A 10,085-nucleotide genomic window follows, 5' to 3' on the forward strand; every position below is an offset into this window, starting at 1 on the left:
GCATGGTTTAGTTGTCTTGAATTGTGGAAGGTGGATATGGTAATTGAGTTATGGAAGGTGGATATGGTGATATACTATTGAATTGATGATTATTTATGTCTATGACTCAATTTGGTTTAATGGATTGGTTGGAAGGATAAATGAATCCAAACTTGATATTGGAGGATGTTGTATGAATATGCATGGCATGTGAATGTAATTGGAGTATAAGAGGGTTAAAGTGACACCCTTTATGGTGTAATTAAGGCTTACTACTTAACCACTAGTTTGGTGAATTCAAATAATTGAATTGTGACGTTTGGTTGCTAATGCTAGATTGTTATATATGTTCATTGTAGATAAGTAATCCGAAAAGACGGGAAGTCCATTTGGGACTAGTATTGAAGGTTGACAGTCAGGTGTGTAAAGCATACTTTATACCATATCTTTGGCATGAAAGTGAACAATTGTTCTATTAAGAAAGTTTCCAAAGTTATTCAATAACATGTGATCCATAATGGTTTTGTATGATATCCTACGTTACTAATGAACTTGTTTCCACCCGACAAGATGTCAAGATATTCCAATACTTACTTGTCTTCCAAATCTTACATGTTTATTGCACCAATGAATGTCAGAAGGTATCCCGTTACTCAAACAAGATCCATGTGCTATTAATGACTCCAAAACGTTTCATTGATATACCCATAAGTTCCTACTTCATTGTTATGGCATTGATGACTCCAAAATACTTCATTGATATGCCAATGAGTTCTTACTTCATTGTTATCGCATTGATGGTCTATTTATATGTCTCTTATTGATGTATCATTGTTTTAAAGTATCAAAAATGTGGTGGAGACCGAAATAACAATCTCAAAGATTAATTAAACTAAGTGATGGAAGTTCTCTCTTATCGAGTGGTATCCCAGGGGCATAAGCCTATCATGGGTCGATCCCTATTTATGTGTTTATGGCTGGTATTCAAGGGGCATAAGCCTATTATGGGTTGATCCCAATTGATATGTACTGGAGGCAGCCTAATGGTCACAGTACAGTACAGTAATGATTACAAAGATGATAAGAACGAAGGTAAAGTGATTGAATAAATACAATGTACAGGTTGTCACAAGTTCTAATAAGTGTGGTCCACTCTTATTACGATTTATTCACTTGTTTCTGATTTCTACTGAGCTTCTATATCATATGTGATTATCTACAGCTTTACATACTTAGTACATATTTCGTATTGACGTCCCCCACGGAGGACCTACATTTCATGCTGCAGGCACAGGTACCTCAGCTCATACACCGCAGAAATAGGTGCCAGGATATCCAGCTGCTTTTGGTGAGCTCCAGTTTGCTTCGGGGCTTTTCGTGTCATATCCAGTCACTTTTGGTATTTTATAGAAGTTAGTTATATGGCGGGGTGTGTCCCGGCCTTAGTTAAACTCTGTGTATTATCTAGAGGCTTTGTAGACCTAATATACAGTCAGGGTGGTGTTTTGTTAATAGACGTGATGGCTCCAACGGCCAAGTATTGTATATACATATATATATGTGCTCGAGCTTATACAAGTGATTATTTTCTTTTATATGCGACATGATGTTGTCCGAATTTTGGGTTGTCATAGAGGTATGCATAGGAAGTATAAGGTTATGAGCTGGTTCTCCTGGGCCTCCTCGGTTATGGGTGCCAGTCCGCTCCAATAGGATTTGAGGGATGACACTTACTCTCTTCACTTGATGAAAAGCATTGTGTACTGAATAAGGCCTTTGTTGAAAGTTGGGTTGTGTTCGAGAAGTCTCACTTTGAGAACCTTGCTGGATAGAGTAGGGTTGGATCTGACAAGCCTTGCTTTGAGAATCTTGTGAGTCATAAGGTTAAATATATACCTTACGAGAACCAAAAACAAAATAAATTCCTTCATTATTTTGATAGCCTTGTGTCTGAGGTATGGAGGGTGATGAATTCTCTTCTCCTTCCTCAGATAGACTCTTTGGTGTTTGAAAAGTGACCAACTTTGCATAAACATCAATGATTCTCCCCACTCAAATTTTATATTCTAATTTCTTTCCAATTGAAATTAAACTCTCAAAACTGTGACTCATTAGGAAGAACATTTTTTAAAAGTATATTCCATCTAGTGATTTGAGGAAAATTTGGACCAACTCTTCTTCAGGTACAGAAGGACGTGTCTTAGAAGCTTCTAACCGCCACCGTATTGCATACTCTTCAAAAAATTCATAGTCTATTCTTTTTATCTCAAGAAAATCCCACATTCCTGGACCGGTATTGATTTTAAACTTATATTGCCTGAGAAAACTAGAGCCAATTCTTCCCAATTATGCCATTTGTCGAAATCTTATAGGGCGAACTAGGTAAGCACCATTCCTGACAAGCTTTGAACAAATAATCTCATTAGAAGAGCCTCATGATATCCTATGCCAACTAGCATTCCGCAATAGTCCCTTAAATGTGTGATTGGATCTCCACGCCCATCAAATATGTTAAACTTTAGAATTTTGTATCCCGGAGGTAAATTAACTTTTGGATATAGACACAGTTTCTCATACCTCAAGTTGTAAATGCCTTGAGAATGCAATTTCTCATCTAACATTTTCTCTAGGTCATAAAGCCTTCGACGACGTGTATCAAAATCAACTCTCTTATGGGCAGAAGTAAATTATTGAGAGGGTATGGGAGTAAGGCGAGGATAAGGAGGCACAGTGTTCTGTCTTGGGCAAGGAGAAGGAGGGATGGAGTCTTTTCGGATATTGAGCATATTTGTCATATTGCAGATTTAATTGAGATCAATTTTCAAATGCTAGATAACCTTTAAACAAAATAAATAAGCCCAAACAAAAGTTACCACATAGCACATATAAGTTTAAAACATAATAAATATAAAATAAAGGCATTCTAGGATGAAGACTAGGGCTTAATAATTGACCTAGGCATAAAGATTTAAGATCCTAATGCACAAAAAATGATAGTAATAGAACATGATGTTAAATTGGAAATTTTAATTATAAAGAAGATGGGAAGATAGGAAATGAACAAAGTCGACTTTTGTTGAACATCAGATTTGTTAATCCATATGTCACATTATTGATTCATCCAAATTCATATAGAAAAATAACAAAATAGGGAAAAGAAGATTTTATTATGATGATACTGAACTCATTAAATGAGGCCTACGTATCCCTCATATAGAGGAATTAGGTCGATCGTAGTTCACCTTACAAAAGTAAGAAGAGTGTCAAAGAAAATTAAAATTGTAAAACTTGAAGGAGTTTCAAATATTTGAGATTCTGGAGCAGAGAATCAACTTGATATCCTCTTCACCATTGTCAACCAGTGTAAGTCAAGCTTATGAAATCAATCAGCATCAGAATTTGACCCCGTCATATTTATTACCTTAGTATCAATCAACTTTTGAATCATGTTCTTCAAGGCAAAACATGCCTTAGTACGATGCCATTTCATCCCAGAATGATAGGCGCAAATGTGATCAGGATGATACTATCGAGACTTAGGATCACAATGTATGACAACAATGGGCGTAAGGTAGCCCTCATCCTTGAGTCATTCATATAACTATTCTATGGGTTCACCTGGAGAAGTGTACTATTTTGATGGATTTTTTTACAACTTATGTTGAGGTTTAGTAGATTGATTGGATCGTTGATTTGTTAGTGGACATTGGAAGGTAGTTTGATGTTGGAGCAACAAATGAAGGTGGGTAGCAAACAGTCTGTGGAGGAGGTTTCGTGAAGGACTAGGATAATAGGCTTGGAGATAATTGGATGCTGGAATGATTTCTGGAGCTGGGTACTATATCAGTTGAGGTTGGGGTATGCTTACTTCAGGCTTTGGAGGTTTTGATGTCTTATCGATGATCGTCTTCCCTCTATCTAAATTGGTCTCGACTGTCAGCTTCCTCTTTAGCTTATTGTTGAACCACCTAAGAAAGTCACTTTCCAAATGGTCCCAAGAGACCCACTTTCTAGTATCATTTTTGGCGTACCACATCTATGTTGGACCTTTAAGTGAAATAACATAGTTTTATCTTCAGGCTATCACTTTGCCCTATAACCGATAGCTTGTCAAGGTACTCCTTCAAATGGGGGAAGGGATTTTCAGACCCATCATATAATGAAAAGTTCAAGTCCTCAATCTTATCATTGTCTTTTTCCTTAGCTTTGGATGACTTATTCATCTCAGGCTGTTGAGATGACCCTGCCTTATGCTTAGGAATTTGTAATTCCGTTTTCTTCTCCTTGCCCATAGTAGTCAATCCATTAAGTGCTTTCTGTAGTGCAACTGAATACTGACTTGAAAACATTTGCACCTCATAATTAGGCGTGGGTGAGTTCGTTAATATAGGAGACCTTGTGGTGTAGATGGGGGTGCTAAAGTCTATTTCAGATAATGGCTCTGGAAAACTTGGTGTCATCTCAACTGAACCTCGAAGAATAATAATTATTCCCCTAATTCTCTTTATTCTTCTTTCCATCCTTATGATGTTCGAAATAACCTTGTTTTGATGCAACACCAAACCCTCATGCTCAACTTTGCTATTGACAAAATTGATGAACATTGCTTGACCGACCATTTCTGATGTTCAACTCTAGTCAACTTTGGAAGAAATGACTTACGATTAGTAAAAAGAGTACGCATGAGAGTCTAGAATGAATATTCTACTTATTTGAACATAATGAGTTATGCTCATTCTAAGCGAATAAAAGTTATGAAAGATCTATGTTAGGAGAGCTAGAATACACCATGAATATGATAACATGGTAAGGATGATAGTATGTAAGCATTGAAGGCATTAAGAAGAGAATGTCCTAAAATGATAAGTTGCACCAAAAGATTATGGATGAGATTAAAATCATGAGTAATATACTAATGGATGAGTCAGAAGGATAATTTGAAGGAAAGTTTTGAATAGGCCCTAAGAGTGTATTGTAGGGTCCTAATATGATAAAAACTTCGAGAGTAAAGAACTCCAAAATGAGGAAAACTAAGAATAAAGAGCGATAAAGGCAAGAAAGAAAGGCACAATATCAATGCATACATAGAAATGCAACACATAATAAATAGTATTATGCGTCATTTTGGGGTCGTGAACCCCTTTGAACTTTGAATGAGACAACATTCAACGCATCAAAGGTGCCAAGGCATCCTAGGTTGAATGGGACGCATATTCCTTAGTAAAAGAAATATGTAGCCAAGACCTAAAGGACAAGAATGGGTTTATGACATGGTTCCCTCGAATGGACAACTCGAGAGTGGGAAGGCTTGTGACTGTCGATGCTGTTAGGATTTTTTCTCCGATTTTCTTACCAAATTTAAGTTTTATTTTTCCTTATAAGGAAAATAAAAGTAACCATAAATACTTTTACTTTCCCTTAAAGAAAAATATAAATTTTTTTCATATTTGGCAAACCTGTTTCTTGGATAAAAGGTTTTGTATATCTATAAATAGAAGACCTCATTCTCATACCATAACACAATAGCATCCACAATGTAGTCATTAAAGAGTCTTTATTTAGGGGGAGATTTCTCCCAATAGGTTTAATGTTTTTGATATTAGGTTTTATAATATGTTGGCCGATTGGCCAAAACATATAATAATTTTATGTTTTTAAGTATTGTTTTCTTTGTCGTCTTATTTATTGTCTCATAGTTTGCAACTAATAGCTTCCGCATGACGCTCTCTCAATTTCAAACCCAACAATTGATAGCAGAGACTATGGTTCAAAGATCCAATGGTTTGGTAAAGCGAGGTTGAAGACAAGTCTAAGGCAGTTCTAATCAATTTGCAATCAATTGGATGATAACGAGGATTTTGTCCAACTACATGTGGAGAAGATATTTCAATCATATTTTCAACAATCCTGCTGTCACATCTTTGACAATAAAGCTCTCTTTTAACCCTATTTAGGACTCCAATATTTTTTACCCAAAAGGGATAATATATTTTTAACCCAAAAGGGCTCAATTTTTAAGCATGACAAACAACAGAGATAAATGAAGATTATGTGAAGAACCAAAATTATGTATATGACATGAAGAAGGTGGATCAAGTCAAGAAAATCAAGCCAAAAATGAGAGATTTGTTAGGATTTTTGCCCCGGTTTTCTTACCAAATTTAAGTTTTATTTTTTCTTATAAGGAAAATAAAAGTAACCATAAATACTTTTACTTTTCCTTAAAGGAAAATATAAATTTTTCATATTTGGCAAACATCTTTCTTGGAGGAAAGGTTTTGTACATCTATAAATAGAAGATTCTCTTCTCATACCATAACACAATAACATCCACAATGTAGTCATTAAAGAGTCTTTGTTTAGGGGGAGATTTCTCCTAATAGGTTTAATGTTTTTGATATTAGATTTTATAATATGTTGGCCGATTGGCCAAAACATATAATAATGTTATTTTTTTTAGTATTTTTTTCTTTATCGTCTTATTTATTGTCTCATAATTTGCAACTAATAGCTTCCGCATGACGCCCTCTTGATTTCGAACCCAACAGATGCACCACTGATCGATCGATCCACAAGGCATTTTTCGAAGGGTATTTTAGGAAAGAACGTCTGTATACCCACACGACCGTTCATAATAAAATAAAGGAGGTTCCAAGTAGAGGAAAGTATGAGCAAAATGTCAGTTATATAAAGCAGTAACATGTAGCATATAGCAAAAATACAATGGCATGCTTAGCAATACAAAAGTAAATAAACATGAAAGCACATAGCCAACAAAAGGAAGAAAAGAGAAAGAGATAGACATGGAGAAATATGAATAACACATAAAAGGGAAAGAGAAGGGACTAACATGTAAACAATAAAAGGGGAAAAAAGATAAGGTAATTATAGAAAAATAAGACAAAGTAGTAGAATCCCACATAAAACACAAACTTGTAATGGGTAGAACCTAAGATCTCCAGCGGAGTCGCCATTCTGCCGCGCCTCATTTTTCTCGCAAAAAGCGGGATTCGACATGACAACTCCTTTTTAGGATTGTTTAATGAGAGTGAAGAATCGCCACCTAATGTATTAAGGTGTGTTAGGGCACCATTCTAGGCTAACTACGAACCTATTTTGTTAATTAGTTTTAGTTCACCAGAAATTTGAATAATGATTCAAATTACCTCGAAAGAAAGGTGTTAGTCACCTTTCGAGGTCCACAAATGTGTTTTCCAACCGAATTCATATTTTACGTGAAAATTTTATGCGATAAAACAAAGGTCACTGATTTATATTAACTTGATGTTAACTAAGTGATAAAGTAATTAATAAACAAAAAAAAGTTATTTGGTTATTCCCATTTGATAATTACCTAAATGGTAAACAACACAAGAATTAATAAAAGAACAATAAAAATGAGAAAATAAGAATGACACAGATTATAGCAAAGGGGATTGCATAAATAAACTAACTACCCCAAATAGATAAACAGATAAAATAAAAGAATAAAATCAAAAAGTCGAACCAAGGAAATGTTTTTGATTTTATTTGGATCAGAACCCCAACTTGATTCTGACCCACTAGACGACAATCAAATTCTTAGACAAGTGACAATGTCATAGTCGTGTAATATATGTTGGGTATCATCACTTCCGAATGACTACCCTTCCCCCCACCTAAGCTAATTGTCAAACTTAAAAGCGTTCTAAAAAGAAAGGATAAAACTAACGCCTCTAGAATGCCTACCATCCCAACCTATTGTCCAAGAGGCATTGGACTTTGCTATTTTGAATTTGTGAGCTAGACAAATGAATCTAGGTTTTCTAGTTGAACTCAAAGCGCGTAAAAAAATAGGACGTCAAGTAGCACATAATAGTCTCAAAGAAACCTCTTTGTTAATTAAGAAGTAATTAAGGTGATTAACATGCAAAGACAAATAATAATTTATTGTGATATAATTAACCCTATAGGTATGATATCTAAGTTTCGATCAATATGATGGAACAAAAATGTCAAAATGTGAATCAGCATGTCAAAATTCGTTATAACAAGTGTTGAGAATTAAATGTCAAAGCCCACCTTATATTGTTGAAGATTATTTCTCAAAAATTGAAACAGCCTTTGATTATTGCGAAAGTTGAGTTGCAAAAAATTATTGTTCGAGATAGAACCAAATTTCATAGTTATTGCAAAAGTACTTTTTTCAGTTAAAATTATGCCAGAAAATACTAAAAAAATTGATTTAATATGCTGGAATTACTTTGAATGCTGAAAAACGATTTAATGCGTGGAAAATTGAGTTTTAGCTTCTAAAAATGCTATTTAAAGGCCAAAAAGTGTTGAAGACCTTATTTAACAAGCGACAAATTAATAAAATAGGCTGAAAAATAAAATGTCGCCATTGACTTTATATATTGCTGAAATTTCTAAACATGCTGAACATTATACATACAAAAAAAAACGATGTGCTGAAAATGACTTTAAAAATGCGGTAAAATTAGACACTAAAGTTGATCACTAATTTTATACGTCGTGATGCTTGACTTCAATTTAAGATGCCGGATGTTAGTTAAAATTCTAAAAAGTAAGATTTCAAAGCGAATCAATTAATAAATCGTAAATTAAGTTTGCCTAAGCAATTGGCGTATTAATAAATCCTAGATTTGTTTGCCTAAGTGATTCACATAGCACGTAATACACATAAGCCTAAGTTATGTTTGCCTACGTGATCACATAGCATGTAAAACACATAAATTCCTCCCCCAAGCAGTCCCCATAAATTTATTATTACACCGAGGCTTACAAAAGTTATTACAACGCAATGAATTAAAATAAATAACTAAATAAAGGAAAAGGAATGGGCAACCCCCTCCCTAATACCCCGTCAACTCTTCAAATCCCCGAAACTGTCTATTTACACTTGTGAGACTATGTAATAGCAGTATAAGCAAGAGTATAACATAACACAGACATAAGCAAACACCGAATAATTCCTATAGGCATGTTTATAGCATCATGATATAAGGTATAAAGGAAATTACGTCAACAGAGACTTACCAGTTTATAATAACAAGGTAATAATAATAAAACTAAATAATACCAAAAGTCATGACGCGAATTGCCACGGACAGATTGAGATCAAAGCTTCGAAGGTAAAATGCAACTTAGAAAAAGAAAATCAAGTAACTTTTATTTTTGCTTAAAGCTTTTGTACGAGGGAGTGTAGAGATTGTCAAAGAATGGGAAGGGGTGTCCTTATATAGTGGGAGGAATGACTATTAGAAAGGAAGAAAATAATTATGAATATTCAGGGAATCAATCAAGAGGAAAAGAGAAAAGGAAATAATAATCCCATCAATCAGTGAAATATTTTCCTTTAAAAGAGGGGAATTATAATCAAGTGTGATTTTTTTTTCAAAACAAAATGTGTCTAAAAGTTAAAGTAAAGGAAAATATTTTCATCAACCAGTTAACTAAATTGAAAGAAAATGAGACATTCATGGAAATTAATCAGCAAGAATCATTTCCTTAATTAACGTAATTAGATAAAAATCAAATAAACAGATTACGATCGACATATATAACCAAGTTAAAAAATATAAAAAGCAATGAAATAAAGAGGACAATCAATCAAGAGATTTTTCAAATGATAAGACAAGAAAAATCAATTTTACCAAAAAATATGTCGATCTGCCACACATTACTTGATAATTTGCACAAGTCAAGGATTTTAAAATCACCATAATTAGCGTTCAAAAGAGGTTGTCATTCATTAGGCCATGAACAAGAACAGAAAAGGTCACCAAGACTATCACAATTAATCACAACACATAAGACTTAATACTAATCAAGTCTCGTAATCTCGATGAACAAGATCAGTAAAAATGATTCAGCGGAAAATGGTAATCAACGAATAAAGGAACACAAACACAAAATTAAAGTTCACCAAAATGTTTTTCACATGCAGCAGTCTAAAGGAACTAATAAACAAGCCGAAACCACAATCATGTTTTCACAAGAATCAAACCCGAAATACGTAGTAGACCTCGTTGGTTGTCAACTCCGACGAGGAGGTGACGAAAAGTGCGGGCGTAAAGAGTTGCGGCTCGAGGCGGATCGTTGTT

This window comes from Capsicum annuum, chromosome 3, assembly GCF_002878395.1.
Source record: "Capsicum annuum cultivar UCD-10X-F1 chromosome 3, UCD10Xv1.1, whole genome shotgun sequence".
In the NCBI taxonomy this organism is placed as follows: Eukaryota; Viridiplantae; Streptophyta; class Magnoliopsida; order Solanales; family Solanaceae; genus Capsicum; species Capsicum annuum.